This window comes from Astatotilapia calliptera, chromosome 5 (genome assembly GCF_964374335.1).
Source record: "Astatotilapia calliptera chromosome 5, fAstCal68.1, whole genome shotgun sequence".
Lineage (NCBI taxonomy): Eukaryota > Metazoa > Chordata > Actinopteri > Cichliformes > Cichlidae > Astatotilapia > Astatotilapia calliptera.
In genome coordinates this window covers 12,622,677-12,643,004 of record NC_137426.1, presented here as the reverse complement: position 1 = coordinate 12,643,004, position 20,328 = coordinate 12,622,677, and the positions used below count along the sequence as shown (strand labels likewise).

The 20,328-nt window shown below is 38.2% G+C and overlaps 1 long non-coding RNA gene across 1 annotated transcript; it reads left to right on the top strand.

Annotated features, from left to right (window-relative positions):
• The first annotated feature begins 7,379 nt into the window (after nucleotides 1-7,379).
• On the top strand, nucleotides 7,380-7,900 carry LOC145428860 (uncharacterized). Its single transcript, XR_013909196.1, has 2 exons — nucleotides 7,380-7,658; nucleotides 7,746-7,900. It is a non-coding gene; the product is annotated as an uncharacterized LOC145428860 (long non-coding RNA).
• Nucleotides 7,901-20,328: the final 12,428 nt, after the last annotated feature.

The window sequence follows — 20,328 nt, the reverse complement described above, 5'->3', positions numbered from 1 at the left end:
ACCGGTGATAGTCATACACGGAGAACAGTGATGATAAACAGTTCCAATGAGAAGTAGGCCAAAGTCAAGGTCCATAAAACACCCTGATGGTCACATACAAAGAAATAAACACGCAAGGGATAAAAACAAGAAAAACATGAGCAAAACAAAGAAGACTAGGAATATAAGAAAGGCCTGGGTGGCTTTACTGTCGGAGGAACAGTGCAATATGACAAGTAGAAGTGAACAAGTGGAGTCATTTTCACTGAGAGTGATGGTTGAAATGGAAACAAGTGACACTAATATTGGTTGAGCAATCATGAAGGAGAGAAAACTAATAAAGAAAAGAAGTAAAAATGCCAACAGTGTAAACTGACTAAAAAAAATAAAGCAGGAAGAAATATCTTGAATAATCAGGCCCCATCTTATCTTAAAGACCTCACAGTACTATAAGACCCTAATAGAGTACTTCACTCTCAGGCTTCCTTGTGGTCTCTAGAGTAGTTAAAATAGAATGGCCTTAAATAGAAAAGCCATCAGCTTTTAGGGCCCTCTTCTGTGGAACCAGCTCCCAGTTTGGAGCCATCTCTAATTGGGCGTAAAACTTTCCTTTTTGACAACACTTATAGTTAGGACTGGGTTAGGTGACCCTGAACCCTCCCTTAGTCACACTGCAATAGGCCTTGGCTGCTGGACGCCTCCCATGAGGACTCCCATGAGTGTTTCTTCTGCACTTAAATTTTTTTAAATCTCTGCACTCTCTCTTTAATCATTAGCTAATATTAATCTCTAACTCTGTGTCTTTTGTTCTGTCTTCTTCCCCTCTCCCCCAACCAGTAGCAGCAGATGGCTGCCCCTCCCTGACCCTGGTTCTGCTGGAGTTATCTTCCTATTAAAGTAGAGTTTTTCCTTCCCACTGTCACCAAGTGCCTGCTCACAAAGGTGGTGTAATTGTTGGGTTATTTTTTGTAATGTTTTAGAGGCTTTACGTTACAATATGAGGCACTTTGAGTTGATTGTTGTTGTGATTTGGTGCTATACAGGGACAGGGATAGCACAGTAGGTACAGTGGTGGCCCCATGATCAGAAGGTCGGTAGTTTGAACCCACTGAATGGCTACCCTGAGGTATCCCTGAGTAAGGTACCGTCTCTACACACTGCTCCTCAGGCGCCCAATGGCTGCCCACTGCTTCACTGAGTGAGTGGGTTAAATGCAGAGAGGAATTTCCCCATGGGGACCAGTAAAGTTTTCTTTCTTCTTCTTTTATATATACCGAATTGAATTAAATTGAATTGACTTACTAGGAGCCCAACATCTTGGCAGTCTTGGCTTCTCCATGAAGTAAAATTGTTGCAACCCTTTCTCATAAATGCTAATTCTTTATATTCTATGACAATTTTTCATCAGTCACTTTTGCTTGGCGCAAATGTTCTGCTGTGATACAATGATTAGGTTTAGAAACCAGAAAATTACTTGGTTAGCTTTTGGGTTAATTGTTAAATGGTTAGCCTATGGAAAATAGAGCACTTTTGGTTTGAATATGCCGCTTGACAACATTAAATCAGCATGAGAAAAAGTATCCAGCAAATTTCACTGTGACACCAAAGAGTTTTCCACAAGCCATCATACATAATAATTAATCTCTTCTGGCAGAATTTCTTTTTATTTCCATCTCCAGAATCAGAGGCAGGTTTGGTCACTTTAAGTAAACTCTTAATATTTCATTTTAAGAGTTTATTAATGCATCAAATTTAAGATAATCCAAAAATTGGATTTTGCTTTCTTTTGTCTGCTGCTGATAATTTTGTAAAGAAAATGGGCAAATTTGCAACTGGGCTGTTGCAGTTAAAATAGAATAAGGGATCCTTAGAGAATTGAGAAGAATGGGCAACTAGAACTGGAAAGCATTATCTATTTATTATAAGTGTCCATTATAGCTCTTGCCTTGAGTTTTCTTCTCCAACCACTCGTTCCTATATGCTTGACATCGCAAGGAGTGGCTTTATTAAAATCAGTGGTCTATACTAAAACAGCTCTTCAAAAATTTAAAGCATTTAAAGAATTTGTGTGTTTTTTTATTTGTGCATTTAATGAGAAAGAAGCATGTAATCAAACAGTAGTGAAGAAAAAAGAAGAGATGCTGTGAGGCTGGTGGTTGTGTGTCGGTTTTGAGGAGGAGGCCTGCTGCTTCTTTCCTGCAATGCAAAACAGCTTTTTGGGATTAGCTTCTGTGGTCTCCGGTGGCAGAAAATCTGTGGAGGAAAGGGGATGGATTGGGATAAGAAGAAATGAGAGGAAGTTTGGGAGGAAAAAAGGAAGCTAGAAAAGAGAACTAAACAAAATCAGCAAGGATATGAAAAGGCAGTGTCAGTGGGGGATGATGGGGTTGAGAAGAGAAAAGTTTAAAGAAATGGAAGGAAAGGAACTGAAGGGTTGGAGAAGAAACTGAAAGGAAAGTTGATCCAGGAAGGTTGAAGAAACCTATTTATACCTCTCTGGACCTCTTTACAGATGTTAATAAAAACATTGCAATGATTGGGAAATTGTTTAAATCCTATACATCAAAAAAAAAGTTTTACTTTGGTATCACTTTCTCTTTTGTGCTTTGTATATAGTTTTACTTTCCTTGTCCTGTTTTCTGTGATTAGTTTCAGCTGTGTTCCCCTGGTATTGTTCTTTTCTGTGCTGTACCATCTGAAGTTGTCCCATTGCCCTCCCATCATGTTCCTATTAAAGTCCCTGTCATATTTTCTGTTTAGATACTTGGACTTTGTGATCTGCTGCTGTTGGGGCAACTTCTGTGCCTAAATAAAGTTTTACTTTTTCTACATCAATCCTGTACTCTGAGTCTGTGTTTGAGTATGCATCCACACACATTACGACAACATTGTTGGATTATTTGTCCACCCCGTTATTCACAAAGTAAATAGCTTTGTGAATGACTATGTTTGTTTATAGACTTCAGCATCTACAGTAGATATATATATCATTAAAAGATATATATCTATCATTAAAATAATTATTGCAAAATCTCTGCAGGGCAGGGACAAGATTGAAAAATAAGATTGAATGGATGTGATCCTTGGGCCATTTCAACTAGGGGTACGCAATAATAACGGACATCTAGTGAAAATGGGCTCAGGGACACTATTTAACATCTGGAAATATGAGTGAACGCTCAGCAACAAGAAACAAAACAACAAAGACTAAAGTCCAGATATTTCATCCATTGAAAATCCTGTACTTTATGAAACAAAAACTACAATAAAGAAGACATCATATTTTTGCACAGCTGAAAATGATCTCAAGTAATGAGTAATCTCATGTAACTGGAAACATTTTGCTTTCTGAGCTATAGAAGTTGGGATTATCACTTCTAAACACTTATCGAGGGTTGGAAACTGCTATGTTATATCAGTATCTCCTTTATGTAATTGTTTCATTATATTATCCATTTTAAGTCCCTGCTATATGTATTGATCAATGGGGACAGGACTCAAGCTGCCATTGGCTATTTAAGTAGAAATGTAAACCTGCATGAGTATTTATTGTACTGTATACTGACAGCTTTTCACAGGAACTTGTGGCTTCAAGATTGCAACCCTAGAGTTAGTCTACTAGTTTTCACATCACGTCATTAAATGTGCTGTTTCTCACTGCTTTCCTTGTGCGTGGGAACATAATCCAAATTCAAAGTATGTCTGCTACTACATACAGGGACAAATTCTTTTTTGCTCAAAATCCTGCCCATAATTGAATTCTTAGGGATTATAACATAAATCATATTTCACTGCTTGAAAAAGCAACTGCATGTGTGCTGAAGGTTTGGACATTCATAACTGAATCAAAATTAAAACATTTTCTAACTACAGTACGCATTTCAAAAAGTCTCTTCATATGCCAGTTTCTCCTTTGTTTTCTGATGGCAGTAGTCTCAAAATCCTAATCATTTTGGATAGAATGCAGATACATGGGAAAGAAGGCGTAAGAGCATTTCATTGCAAGGTGTATTTTTTTTTAATCTCTATTTCACATACCCACCGTCCTTACATGTCCCACTCTATCCAGTTCTGCATGCAGCTCTGCGATATGCTTCTGCCATCAGGTTTCTGACGAGATTAGGCACCGATTTCTAGTGAGGATGGAATCTTTGCAGATGACAAGTCTCTTGAGCAGAGGTACTCTTCACATCCTGAAAGACTGGTTAATGAGTTTGTGCATACAGACACCTCTGCGATGGCTGGCAGTGACACTGGATCAGATTCCAGCCATGGTATGTCTTATAGACTCGTATAACTCAATGTTTCATTTAGCATTCCACGTATGTTATGAATGGAGTATAATAATAAACGGATAAAATTATATGTATATAGTATATATATGCTTTTTAAATAAATAGTAACAGTAGCTGGGAACAAAGGTGGCTATGTTATTGTAAACTAGGAATAGCTTATATCTTTAGCCGCATAAACATTGTTAGGTGTAATTTACAGCTGAATCTCGATTATTTCAGCACATCTCTGCTCTGGTGTTAGTAATATGGCCTGAATCATTTGAATTATTTTGTGTGGTTTCTTCAAAAAAATTCAGCTATAATGAAGAATTAGGTGTATAACCCTGAAAATGTGGAGCATATGCATTAGAAGAAAGTGTACGGGTGCCTGTGTCTGTGAGTGCGTGTACGAAGCTTTTCTGATTTTCACCATTAAATATTAAATATCACCGTTAATATTTGATAGTGAGACCTAACTCTGGAGTTTCTGGATGAGTTTACAGTTGAAGTTCCCTGTTATTTCTTACATTTCCACACCTGTTCTTGTTTTCTTGTGATTAATACTATTACAGTGTTCTTCTTAATCAGCTTATTACATCTTGCTTTTTTGTGCTTTCCCTTTTTCTAATATTTTCTCCATATTTTAAAAACTTTGTCTGAGCTATCTCAGTCTGAGATTGAAGCATCTCTTCAAAATTCAGATTCAGGTTTGGAATAAAATTTGCTACAGACATCACTGGTTCTTAGAAAATAATGACTCATTTAACCTAGCATTCCTACAGTGTTTATCTTTATCTAACTATTTAATGTGCTGCCATCCATCCATCTATCCTACACAGACTGGAAAAGTCAGGGATCAAACCACAAACCTTCTGATTAGTAAATGGCCTGTTCTACCTCCTGAGCTATAGCCAGCCCACTGACAAAGCAAAGTATGCCCCGAAAGGGACCCAGGATGCTTTTGCTGTAATGCAACATTGCTAACCAGTGCAATGCCATACAACCCTGGATGCAATTCCATTAATACAAACATTCATGACTCCCTTAGGAAGATTTAGAACTCTGGTGCTTGTGGCCAAAACATTTTCTTTTTTCTCTTACTCGTCGCTTTTGCTATTTTTCTTTTTTTTTCTTTTATACCTTGCTTCAGTTATCTGATTTGCTTTTGTTTTTCCCTTTAATATTTAATCTTTATCTCCTCCATTTGTTCCTTTTCCAATTTTCTCCTTTTCTTTCATCATTACGCCACTGTTTCCCTTTCTTTTTTGCTCCATTTTTTGCAGGCAATTTCTATTATTCCCTTGATCTTTATTACATCCCCTTCATTTGTCAAATGTATTTCCTTCTTTATTTTATTCCATTCTTCAATGTATGTTTGTAATTTAGTCCATCTTGCATGAATGTGTGCACTTTTTATTGGCTGTTGGTTTTCAGTGTAACAGTAACACTTTTCTTATTTCTTATGTTGCTGTGTATTAGCATTTAGTGATTCTGCTTTTATGGACAACATGTCACTTATCTTCGAATGTGGTATATGTTGTGGTTTGTAAGGAGGTCAAGCTATCTAAGTACGATCTGTGATAAATTTATTATTATTATTATTATTATTATTATTATTATTTGAGGCTTTATATCCACTTCAGGATTGTAACAGTGCAGGATGCAGAATGGAATACGAAAATGATCATGAACATGAACAGATGTTCTTGGCTACAACTGCCACTTACAGTTGACGCTAATATTTCTTTTCTAATCACCTACTGTATGATAACCAGAATGCCAAAACTCCATTGGCATACTCAGAACAATAGTCAAGGCACATTCCAACTTTCTTTCTCTCCTCAACTTGATTCATGAAAATAGATTGCAAACACATGTACGGGGACAGGTACACAGACAACTGCCTCTTCCCTTCTTATCAGTTCTGCTTGTGTTCTGTTTATGAGTGGTAATAAGACGCATCAAGCTTCTGTGTCAGATGAGAGACATGACAGCCGACATGAGCAAGCTGGCATGACACAAAGGCAACAAGAGTTGCAGAAAGAAACATGCTACCTCTCCTCTATACTTCCCGATCCCCTCTCTCATATGTGATCCAGTTGGAACTGATGTGCAAGGGCTTCACAACAATGAAAACCAAAGACACAAAAGGAGAAGTAGGTGGAGGAGGCAGGGTTATCAAAGTAGGGAACAGGGGCATGTAGGTGGGGGTCACCAAAGTAATCAAAAGTCTAATCTTGCACTGTCTTGCTCTAGATTTTGATCTTTAATTCTGAGTTTTCTGTTCTTTTCATAACAAAAAACTTACACCTCAGGCTGCTTACTGCTTTTCCTTCTGTATCCGTATTGTTTGTGCGGTAGTGGTGTTTTTTTCCTTCTTTCAAAGCACACGAAGTGAGAAAGAATTTAAAAAGAAACCCTTGCAGAAGCGGCTTGTAATATTGACCTCTGCCTCCTGGATTTCTACTCTCCTCTCTCTGTTGTTTTATTGCAGTTTATTGCTTGTCTAATTTGTCTGCATATTTAGATGAAGTTAAAACATTTCACACAAAAACCTGCGCTGACAACCCATTATATTAAAGCACCCCACTCCATTTGTAAATGGGTATGAACACCATCATCCAGGCTCAAAATTGTTGGACTCTTGGATTGAAAATGTTTTTTAATAAGATACCAAAATAGCTTGAATAAATTCCCTGAGGGGTGGACTGCAAAGCAAAACTAATGGGTTTGGGAGGTATATCTAGGAGAAGGTCAAAGTTTTCAATGCCATAAAGGTACATCTCTTTTAGCAACTTATACAACATAGCAGCTTGTGATGAATATACAACCAGAATTGGACCTGTAGTTTTGGTTCAAAATAAGATGTTCAATATAGATCATCTGCTTAAGCAATACATATTGATCAATATCACCAATTGATGCTCCATGTAAAGTTACAGTCACACAAATGGTATAATCCATTGTACAGACAATTTATATTTATACACTTGGTGCAGAATTGTAGAAATGTTTTAATGCTTTTTTACTGGTCCTAATCTGATACTAAACTGTGATCTAAAAAGATGTGTTCCTCAGAGAACATTTCAAACTGGACAAGGCTGGCTCTGTCAGGGTCCTGGGACTGGGCGACCCAGGATCCCTGAGCAGTCATGTATTATATTATTATTATTATTATTGCTGTGTATTTTGGTGTTGCTCCCCCTTCCCTGTGCTTGTGTATATGTGTGTGTGGGTGGCTGAGCACTTGTTTATAGGCGGCGTCAGGCCTGGAGGGTGTGGCCCTGCAAGGGGACTGGCCACACCCGAAGCCACACACCTGCTGCTGATCAGGCCTCGTCGGGGGAGCTACTTAAGAGAGTCTTGGAGCTCCCACCGACGCGGGATCATTGCTTGGGACTCCACGTTAGTTACCCAGTTTAGGTTTTGGTCGTGTAGTGTATGCCTGCCATTGTTCAGTGTCCTGACTGCTGCCGCTATTGTTTCCCGCAGGAGGAGCGTGGAAGGCTTAAGGAGCAGCGAGCACCGGGAGTGCAGACACGGGAGCAGAGAGCACTTGGAGGACACGACACGGGAGTCTGGGGAGAAACACGGGGATTTATTGTTGTTTGATATCACCCTCTGTAAATAAACACTGTCTATACGTAGAGCACCGCGCCTGGGTCCTCCTTCCCCACTCCTTCCACGGTGTGCCATGCCGCACCGTGACAGGATGAACCATTTTATGCCGAAAAAGAATCAAGTGATGTATAAAATTCACCTTTTTAAGCAGAAAGCCTTGGTTAACAAAGACAAATTAACAAAGCCAGGAGACTGGTAAGTGGGAGTGGTACCAAGTGCAGACACAATACAGAGTCGCAATAAGATCTCACAAGTTTACAGAATAAACAATGGCAATGCATGGATACGTGGTGGGGGAATCTTTGACATGGGAACTGAAAACCAAGGGAGAGGATGGTTAAAATCTGGTCGGGGAAGTGGGAGTGACACTGGTTTTAAGTACCATCCTGGTGATTGCCAGAGATGAAGAACAGGTGGTGAGGTCTAGGTGTGGCACCAGGGCTCTGCTCCAGTTGGGTGGATGCAGAGAAGCTGAGCCAGCATTAAAAAACACTGGATACTCACCCAAATCATGACAGATGCTTTTCTGCGTACATTAAGCCATCCCAACAATGGACTGTTCTCTCTGTTGAGGTCAGGAAAGCGATTCTGCTGCCTGAAGACCAACACAGAGAGACTGAGGAGGAGCTTCTTCCCCATATGTGTGGGATACTGACCCACACATATGGTTTTTACACACACACTGGACATTCTGGACATTTGTTTACACTAGTGGCCACTGCACAACTACACTGCGTGGTCATCAAATCGAATCACTCTATCACAAGTCACTTAAATAAATCACTTTAAGCATATTTGCACTGCACAAGACACTTACACATGTGGATTGCACAACCCTGGACATTATATTTCTTCGTTACCATTTAGTACTTGTACAGCTGCTGTTATTGTTCTATATTTCTTCATATATTCTTATATATTTCTATATTGTGTATTTGTGTATTGTGTATTTTGTTGTACAGTTATTGTATTTTTAACTTTAACTTTTTATATTTTATTTTATTCTTTCCTAGTTAAATTTACCCTTCATTTTAATTTGTTGTTGTACAGTTATTTTATTTTTATTTTTAACTTTAATTTTTATATTTTATTTTATTCCTTCCTAGTTAAATTTACCCTTCATTTTAATTTTCATATTTATTTCCTATCCTATTCATAGTCTTTTTTTTTTTTTAGGTCACGAGCAGTTGTCTAAGCATTGCACTGCATATCATACTGTGTATGACTGTGTATGTGACAAATAAAATTAGAATTTGAATTTGACCTTGGTTGTAAAAAGTGTTTTTTTGAGTTACACTATACTAGCTTTAAGCAGTCTGGCCATTCTCATCTGACCTTTGACATCATCAAAGTATGTTCATGAGAGAACTGCTGCCCTTTCTATTTTTTCCTTTGGTGTTGGAAAATCTCAGTAGATCTTTAGTAGATTCTCGATTATTCAGACCAGTCAGTCCAGCAACCATGACACATTCAAAGTCACTTAAATGACCCTTCTTCCACGACAAGTATGTTTATTTTCACCCTTGGTTAACTAAAGGGAAATGTGAATTAGCCCTTTTTTTCTTTGTCATTTTTTCATTTGTTTAGTGCTCAGGTGAAATACGCCGAAGGCAATGATTATGTTTGGATTTTGGAATGAACTGTTAATTAGTTAAGTAGAAGTACGTATATCATTCAAAGAAGAAACAGCTTTCTAAACCTTCCTTTTTTCTTTCTTATACTCTGGAAGCTGAAGCCAGTGATTCTAGCAAGAGATGATCATATGAAAGATCAAATCCCAGAAAAGTAAGGCTCAATTAACTTACTTTTTATTTTATTTGTTTATTTATTTTATGTATAGTTATTTTTGATAAAAGTCAAAACATATAGAAATGATTTGTCAAGGAGACCAAATTCCTAAAAAATGAAAAATCATCATTATAGTGCATCAGATTTACAGTACTCTTCTTTGATTCAAAACCCATCACAGAATTTTTTTTTTCAGGTTGATTTCCCTTTCACTTTATTCTGTGTGCATAAAGGTTGCTGTGTTTACCATTACCAATAGGTGCCAGCATTGTTACATCAAGCTATAAGTTTTCTGCGCTGGCATCTGCTAAGTGTTGAAAGCCAGCACAGAGCGGCTGGATGGCACACACTCAGCTACGGCTCAGACTGATAAGGGAATACACCAGACTCAGTCCGGTACTTTCTGTTGGAATACACACAAACTGGTTTTGACTGGAGTGGATGGAGGAGGAGGTTGGGTGAAAGGAGGAAAAAGAGAGGGATTAGGCATCTAATAGGGAAGAAAACTAGAGAGGGGGGAGGAAAAACATCGGGAAGTGATGCTAAAGTGGAAATGGTGAGAGGAATGACATATATACATAGGGTAGGTGAAATTAAGAAATGGGGGAATACAATAAGTAGGATAATGTTGGAGATGTAAGACAAAATAGGGATTCAGAGAAAGAGAAGAACTTAAAAACATAAACTTTGAGAAATAATGAAGGAAAATTAGAGATCATAAATCTTTAAAGATGATGAGGTTAACCTTTTCTCCTTGTTTCTCTCCTCCCTCCTTTGTTTTCAGCTCCATTTCTTCGCTTGCTTTCTCTTTTCCCACATTCCCTTTATCTCATCCTCTCCTCTTCCCCTTTTCTTCACACGTTTTCATTGACTTTCTTCCTCTTTTTTCATGCCTTTTCAATCGTCCTCTTTTCGCCTTCCTGCAAACCCACTTTCTCAGAGCGCTGGAGGTAGACAGTAATGAGAGGAGTGACAGATTGCAGCAAGTTATCTGCTTCCTAATGCTACTTACATGGGGACAGCTTGCCATGTTCCCTCGATGAAGAGATGGGAAAATAAGGAGACAGAGAGGAGGGAGAAGGAGAGCTTACCATGCTTCCTCCAGCTTCCTTGGATTTTGTTCTTTCTTTTCTGTTTGCATGTCTTTTTCCAAACTTTCTTCCTGGTCATTCTTCTTTTTTGTACCAAGACATTAAATGATTGATAGGTATCATTTTGAGGAACCTAGAAAGTGTCATACAAGTTGTATAGATTTAATTAATGCTGCTGTTCCATCATTCCTCTTACATAGTGGCACATAGAAATTGGTCAGTTTAAAACTTTGTTTGTTTTATATTTGTTACTATGACAATTCAATTTCCCTCTGGGATTAATAAAGTTTCTCTGATTCTGATTAAAAGTATTTCTGAACAGCTAAAACTGGCACATGGCACTGGTGGAAAAGACACGGCTATGGCTGTTTTTTTTTTTCTAAGAATACTGAGAAAAGCTGGCATCCCCAACAGGTGCTGCTGAACTATTCCTTCTGTACTAAACAGAGAGTTTTAATATATTATATTTATGTTTGGTATTTCAGCTGGACAGTAGCTAATCAGAAAACTTTACAGTGGGTTGTGTCAAGAGTCCAGAAGATCACTAGGTTGCAACTTTGAACCCTACAAGATGTTTACAGCAGTCACTGCCTCAGGAAAGTCTCCAACTGCAAGGACACTACACACCCATGCCACAATCTATTTGAACTTCTGCCATCCAGCAAATTCTACAGAGCTTTTCATGCACTGACTAAATCACTGGCTCAGGGATAGTTTCATCCCAAAACCCATAAACACATTTAATCTGTCCATCAAGCAGAACTTTTCAGACTCACAATTACCTCAAGACAAATTTAAACTACGACTGTAATTGGCTAAGCTGAACTATTTTCTCGATGCACATCATGCTTTGTATTTATATTTTCCTTAGTGACTGTATAATGAATAAGACAGCACAGATGTCAGTATGGGATGTTAGCATAGACCATGGACTGAGAGTCAGACTTTATGGTAACTAGGCAACTCAAAATATGAGTTCAACCCTTGAATTAAAGCAAAGAGCAGGCACTTCTGTTGTATTAAAAGGGTTTCATTTCCAATTTGTTGTGATTTGACATCAGTCCATTTAATTACGCTTATCCATTTCCAGGGATGGGCAGTAACGCTGCACTACTGCGTTACTAAAACCGTGATTTTTTTGCAAGAACATCTCATGACAGTGATGTAAGCGAGTGCGACCTTGGTGACAACAGCTGTGTGCTGATCAATAATGGATAATATATTGAGTGCGGGAGAGAGTATGAGCATGCGGCGTTTAAAGCGTGGAAGTACTGACCTTACTTTGAGTTTGAGTCCATAAAAAGTGACAAAAACATTAGTGTCCATTGTGTGTGGGAAGAAAACTTCTTTTTACACCAAAGAAAAACCCCTAAACTTCCGAGCAAGCACCGAGTGCGCTATGACATAATTGGAAACTCACAGAGGAACTCGCGGATTCTTCCACTGACCGCTGTGGCACACCTGCACCAGAGTAAACCTCCGCCTACCCTATTCCTGCTTTACAGGTGAAAATAGAGCAAAAGGACCGCTAGTCTTTGATGTTATTTATTTTCTGCTGTGTTTTACTTGCATCTATTTGAAAGAGTGAGTGTAAACACAAAAAATATTAAATTTTATGTGCTGCAATGTGCAGAAAATAGGTTTAAATATTAAACAAATTTCTTCCAGTCAGAGAATGTTGCATATAATGAAATTTTTGCTTGATGCATAAAGTTAAAAGGTTAAAACTAATAAAACAAGTTTTAAAAGGGGACCTTTCCATTTGATTACATCTTGTATGATGGATTATGTAGAAAAAGTAGAACTGGGCTGAAAGATCTATCGCTTTATCACCTATTCAGGTTGTAGATCGTGTTTTTAAAAAGTAACTAAGTAACTAAGTAATTAATTACTTTTGAAAATAAGTAATCAGTAAAGTAACGGGATTACTTCTTTGGTAATTAGTTACTGATTACTTTTTTCAAGTAACTTGACCAACACTGTCCATTTCAGGGTCACAGGGGAGCTGGATCCTATCCCAGCTATGGCACTGTTTGGACAAGTTACCAGTCTGTCACAGGGTTGACACAGACAACCATGCTCACATTAACACCTACAGACAATTTAGAATCACCACTTAGCCTATGTCCCCTGTGGGATCAAGCCAGAGTATCCAGAATGAACCCATGCAGGCATGGGGAGAACATCCAAATTTCTTATAATGACATAATGAGCAAAAATTGGAAAAAATGATGCTACCCAAACATGGGTACTGGACTATCTCTGTTTAAATATAGAGGAAAGGAAGGAAAATCACAATGATTTATCAAGCAAAATGTACCTTTTATGGTGTGGATTTTCTGTAATGTGGAAATAAGAAATGATGACTTAGAGGCGGTGGTTTTACTTTCAAATCCAAAATGAATATATGGAACATTTTAAGTAAATATCTTGTCGGTTCTGTGAAGATCAGCTTATGCCTTCGCAATGCTTAATGTGCTGAATGTGTTATCTTTTAATTCCACAACAGTTCATTCATTTCACATTTGAGAACTTATTTCCACTGCCTGAATCTGTTGCAGATGTAACAGAGTGTGGTGAATGTAGATTTACTCAGCCTACTATAAACATGCACTATATGATAATGCATGCAGAAACTCCTGGTGGACTTTCTGCATCCCAAGAAGAACATCAGTAGAGAAGGAGGAAATTGTGGCAGGTTTTTTTTGTGTGTATTTGTTTTTTTTATTGTTGAATGGATACGTATAGAAAAGTCTTAATCTTTGAATTTTATATATATATATATATATATATATAAAATCAACTGATACTCTACGCTATTTAAGGTGCTTCAGCCTGCATACAGTGGCTGCGGCCTTTGCAAGCTGTTTTGCAAATCCACCTCCAACCAAGCTCTTCAATTCCAGGCTTTTTCTGACTTAGTCAATGCCATGTTCATTGTCAGTGGTGCCTACTCTGTTCTGTGAGGAGGTCCTGCTTCTGCACTTAGTGACTTCTGTCTTTCCACATACTGTATGTACATGTCAGCTCATACCTCCATATTAATGATTGTTGGTTACTTAACAATCCTGTAGTGATTTCAAGCAAACTGTTAGCCCATCCACTTTGTGTTCCTATGCTACATGACCACAATACTTCTCGCTTCTTTAGTTTTCATTGTTATAATTTATTAATGTCGTGGACGTAAAATCAAATAGTCAAAAACTCAACGTACATGTAATGTAAAGACCATTCGTTCGAAAAGCAAATAATTGGGACTGAAACATACTAGATATTAGCTGTTTTTATGTTATCTTATTACACAAGAATTGGACTGATATAAAAATATAAAAGAAAGAAAAACAGCAAGAGCCATAATTCAAAGTAAAGTTATAGGTTAACTGTACTACATGCAATCTTTCATTGACAGATGATTTCTGATAAATCTGATAAATATACTGCAATGAAACCAGAGTAAAACAGTAATGAGCACTTAGCAGCACACGTGGAAGCCAGAAAAAAACGCCTGCCCAGCCCCCCCAAAAGAGAAAGAAAGACAGGAATAAAAAGGATCATGAGGATTATCACTTTGAGGTTACCAGTGCAGGATCCAGATTTAGTCTCTCTCTGGAGCCAGGTTCATTAAAACATGCCAGTATTGCTGTCATATGAGAAAATACCTGATATAAAGCTCAGCCTGTGACCCATTTTGTTATATAGCAGGAATGTACACTAATGGACACAGTGTTTGACATTTTACACACTGGCAGTTCTGCAATATTTTGTTTTTGCATTAATGCGAACACTGCCACTGGAAAACAACTTAATCTCACATGCTGTTTATAAGCGCAAACACAAAACATGTATTGTCACACAATTATTCTCATGCTCAGCCTTTCAGATGATGCACAGCATTTCTCAGTCACACACACACACACACGCTTCCACAAACGCCTTGCAGTCACCCTGCCTGTTTGGTACGGCACTGCACTGTGGTGGAAGCTGTCACCAACTAGTCTCACTGGACAATTCATTGTCACACAAAAGTGTGACTGGTTGACAGATCGACAGACAGACTTATGAAAAGCCTGCAAGACATGCTGCAAGAAAGAGAAGGAGTGGCAGAGAGAGTGAGGCAGAGAGAGGAGTGGGAGAGAGTGGGAGGCAGGGAGAGAGACAGAAATGGAGACAGAAATGATTTAAAGTTATTAATAGAGAGGACAAAACAAAGGCAAGTAGAGAAGAAGAAAAAAGCTCAAATGAGCATCGTTTGAGTAAAATTGCGCTATTTCTTCAGAAATACACCTGCTTGTGTTAATTACAGAAGTCATTAAAATCAGCCATTAAAAATACTCATTTTTGAGTGCATTGAAGAAGTAATTACATCAAATGGATGTTGACAACACTGGGACATTCATTAAGGTCTTCAAATGAATGATCCATAAAAATTAAAAATGATACCAGTCACTGTCACTATTAGCTTGACACTCTCTCCTTTCTCTTGTGCTTCAATCTTTTTTTTTCTCCCAGAAAGCGTCTACAGTTATACACGGTGAATTTAAATGCTTTTTTGAATCCATTAGGCAGTGAAAACATACAGAGGACACGAGATTATGGACACTTTGATTGCATACTGCTGCGTATATCGACAAAAATATTAATAATTACACAATTTCAAAACGTGTTTAACCATGTGTTAATAACGAAATGCTAATTAGGAATCATGCAGCCAAAACAAGGCACTCCAACTATCCAATAGAGGCCTTTCTGAGTCCAGAAAGTTTATTCTTTGAATGAAAAAATATCTAGATATCTCATTAAAGTTTTTGTAACATATCTAATATCAGTGATATGCCATTAAGTAGAAAACATGCCATGCCCAATTTAGGTCCTGGCTTGGTTCACTGTCCAGAAAAACTTGCAGACAAGATTCAATAACCAACTCCATTTGGTCATAGTATTTAATTTTAGAAAGTCAACTGCTGAATAAAATGAAAACAAATAAACAAACAGACAAAAAAAAAAAAAATCATCAGAAGCATAAGAAGGACAGAGTGTTTAAAGTTCATGCTGGTCTCAAAACATTTACACACAAAATGTTACATGGACCTACATCCAAGAGAAAATAAAAGCTAAGGTCTGCACACACATAAAAGACTGCTGTAACAAGCCTTGCCACAGTGGATGCTGCTGTTAAATCCATTTGTTTGGCAAGAGTACATAGCTTGAAAGGTGTTTGAAACTGGTTTTGTTTAGGTTTTTTTTTTTGTTTTTTTGGCAAAAACATATTTTAAAATATTCTCATGTAAATTTACCAGCAACTGGTTGTGTATCTCTAAGCGTCTGTTATATGTGTTTGGTGGGGTGTAAATACACCCATAACATCAAAACTATTAATGAAACCCATACACACATGTTCCACAGCTTCTCTTTCTCTCTCTCTCTTTCTCTCTCTCTCTCTTTTACACACAGACACACACACACACACATATACACATAAGATGCGCAGCCACAGGGCATGAGTGGGTGTCTGGTTTAAATAAGCTGTCATAAATGTATCTGATTGAGCGACTGCCTGTCATACATGGCTGTGATTACCTGACAGGTACTAGTTAGATATTCCTTGCTGTCCAGAGGGGGTAGTCCATCCCAGAATCATTACATGAATTCCAAGCTGCTCAGCATACTGCTTATATATGAAAGCTTGTGTATATTCCTTAAATGGAACTGGGGCAATTCACCAGTCACTGGAAACAATAAATGTATAGCTTACACTGCATGCAGTAATAGCCAGTTGACCATCGGTGAGGTATCACAATGTTGACTCATCTATCATTAAGTTCAAATTGATCAGGAGAGACACAATCAGTCACTGCCTAATCAGTTTAACCTTTAGCACTGCAACATGACAGGGTCAAATACCACCCCACATGGACATGTGCGCTCATACATACATGCACTTAGCATAAAACGGTCATCTGGGCATAGCTGAGTGACACATTACAGCTGAGACCATAGCAGTAGTAATATATTGGATGCCAGTGACTGTGTGTGTATCTGAATTATGATTAGTTGGTGCATGTGGTGAGAGCAAAATAGAGGTATGTGTGTGTGTTGGTCTGTCTCTGCATATTATAGATTGCTGTAGAGAGCAGGGAACTAAAATGTGTGTGTGTGTAATTACTAATGTGAATTTCTGACTTATGGTTCTCATGTGTGAGCACGTAATAACTAATGCTTGCAGGCTAGATGGGTGCAGAGCAGAGCAATGATTATGGAGTCATTCCTCAGCTCAAGGTTGGCAGAGTGGACACACACAAACACACATACACCAGAAAAGATAAATGATTACTTGGCTGTGATTGTCCTGCCACACCCAAAAAATTCTCATCGCTTACTACAACTGAAAAACGTTGCAAATACATATTTGTATTCCTGAACTTGTGAAGTGGTTCAAAACAGTTTACTCATTGCTTTTGTTGTTGTTTTCATCTAAAAGAAAAACTGATCCATCTGCACATTAGTGATATCTGTGCTGGATGTTCTTGTCAGTTTCATGTGGGTATGTGGTTACAGTAAAGCAGGAGCTTCATTAGCGAACAGAATTTGGGGAATTTCTTGGGTTTTCGGAAAAACAGATTGATCTGTTTTTCATACATTATAAGGGAAAAATGTATATATACTATGTATTGAAAACTAGGTTGTCATGTGAAGCATGTAGCCTGAAACTAGCTACTAGCATTAGTAGCTACTAGCGTTAGCAGCTAGTCTTTAGAAAAGCATGTTTCTTAGTTTGACCTTTTTGATATTGTGAAACGTATATTTGACAGTCCAAGAGGATGTGTCACTGCATGTACATTGCATGTGTGCCTGTAATACACTACTAAGTTCTAAACAAAAATAGTTACTTTCTTATTTGTTCTTCCTGTTCGTCTTTATTATTTCCTGTATGCTGTTTTGTGACATTTTATGTTTCACACACACACACACACACACACACACACACACACACACACACACACACACACACACACACACAGCTCTGTAAAGTTAGTAAAGGTCATCAGGATCCTCTGAGGGTTGTGGTTAAGTCTGTGTTTATCCTATTTGCACCCAAGCATAGAGGACAGTGGAGAAATAGTTTTTCATCTAGTTCTCATTACCAAGAGTGTCTGTATGTGTAAGTGTGTGAGTGTGCATGTGAGTGCGGAATTAAAAATAAATTATAAAAAACAAAATTTGACACTAAAAAAAAAAAAAAAAAAATCTGTACTTTCTTACTATTTTACTTCACTTTAAAATCTACTGCATAATCTGAAAAAAGTAATTGTTAAGGAAAGTGGTAGATATATTACTCATCCAAAGTTATGTTTGTAATTTACTCTATATTTAAATTTGTGTCAGAAATTCCATCATCTGATTGTCCTGTGTATTTATTTTCCAGCATAATATCCATTAAATGAACATACGGTGATCCCGGTAAAATGAATTGGATCATTAAATGTCTTGAACTTTGTTGATTTTCTTGAATGTTTTGTTGAATTCTGCACAATGACTATTTGTGGGAATTCTGTGAGTTGTTCTTTTGTCAGCGGTTCCAGTTCATGTTCATCAAATATTAAGTACAACTGTGTGTTTGTATTTTTCTGGTCATCTTTTAATGATAAAAACATGACAGTGTAAGGCTTGATTTTCTGTGTCTGTGTTTGTAGGTGTGTGTGTGTGTGTGTGTGTGTGTGTGTGTGTGTGTGTGTGTGTGTGTGTGTGTGTTACGGATATAGGCAATGAATTACTTTTGTCATTTTTCAGCAGACTGCATATATCAAATCTTGTGCAGTGACCTTAGCTGTCACCTGTTCTCACACAGAAACAGACACAGACATGCATGAGCACAGACACACATACATGCATTATAAATTACTCACTATATTGGGGTTCTTGTTAGTGTAATGACCTAAGTCAGTATCGATGTACCCTATCATTTGTGGGTGTGAGTAAGCAAGCGTAAATTATATTAGATGTTTAAATATTCATTGGTCTTTCCTCAAAGACTCACAGTTGGAAGGGAGTTGGTCATCAAACTATAGCACACTGGGTCACACAAACAGTCTATGTGCATTCTTTTTTTTTTTTTTTTTTTTTTTTTTAATAAATAGGACAGGGGGAATGAATGAGAGAAAGAGGGGGAGAGAAAGAAAGAAAACCAAAGGGGAGAAGAGACGGTGAGAAGGGGGGGGGAAGAGAGAGAAAAAAAAAAAAGAACTCCTGGGTCACCTGTATGGAGAAAAAAAAAAACAAACAAAAAAAACAAACAGAGGAGACAGCAAACAACAAAGAGTAACATAATAATAGAGAAAACAAAGCACCATCACAATAAACTAGCTAGTCATAGATATCAATATTTACTAAATAATAAACGATATTGTGCAGCACGCAAGATAGACAGCGCACATGTGTGCATACCTGTGTGGATCAGCATGCTTGCATTCCAAAGGTTTCTCCATGTAATGATCTGCTAGGGAGTGTGGGGGGGCCACAGCCCCGTCCTCCAGGGTGTGAAGCGGGTATGGAGGAGATCAAAACTCCAGACATCCAGAGGCCCCCAGAACACAAGAGACCATGGAAGACCAACAGAGGGGCAGCCGCGCCACTGTTCCAGTAAGAGCTGAGGAGAGTCCCAGATGAGGGCTCGCCCAGCAGCCGCGGAGCAGAAGTCAGGGGGAGTTGCAGTGACGCGCCCGTGAGCTCCGCCGGCCCCCAGCTGTGCCTGAGTGACCGAGCCCCAGGCCGAGAGGCCGGGGGCACCCCACCTCCAAAGGGGCCCGAGAGTCTATGTGCATTCTAATCCACAAAATAATTTTAAACTATTCATGGAAAAATTCTGTGTGTTCCAGCACATTTTGTTCTATTAACTGTTGTATGTGTGAATGTCATAACTGCAGCTTATTGGAAGAAATACTGCACTAGAAATGAACAGGACACATACATGATCATCATGTAGATCACAACAGCTGTCGTGAATAGAAGAGTGGGGGTGGCTGTAGCTCAGGAGGTAGATCTACTAATTGGTAGGTTTGTGGTTTGATCCCTGGCTGTTCGAGTCTGCATTCCGAAAATCGCTGGGCAAAAAACCCAACCCTAAATAAAGTGTTTGCTTAATGAGGGCTCGGGTTGAGTTGAAAAGTGTTATATAAGAACCAGTCCATTTAGCATTGATGTGCAGCAATTTTAAAATTTCAAGCTTAATGATTTCCTGTAGTATTTTTTCTTGTCTTATTTGCAGCAATGTTGCATATTAATGTTTGTTTTTTAATGTCTTTTATAGATTTTATGATGATAATCACCTGATAACAATTCTGATGGAGTAGGCTGCACTCATTTTGTGTGGAAGTAGACTCATCTGATGAAAGCCTGAAGTAGAAAGCCTGGCTGAACAGAGAAACCTGCTAACTGCCGTCATGCTTCAGTGATGTTATTTTTTCGGTCACTACCCACAGCTTGTGACCATAGGTGAGAATAGTAATGTAGATCAACCAGTAAATCGACAGCTATGCTTTCATGCTCAAATCTCTCTTCACCACTGCAGATCAATCAGC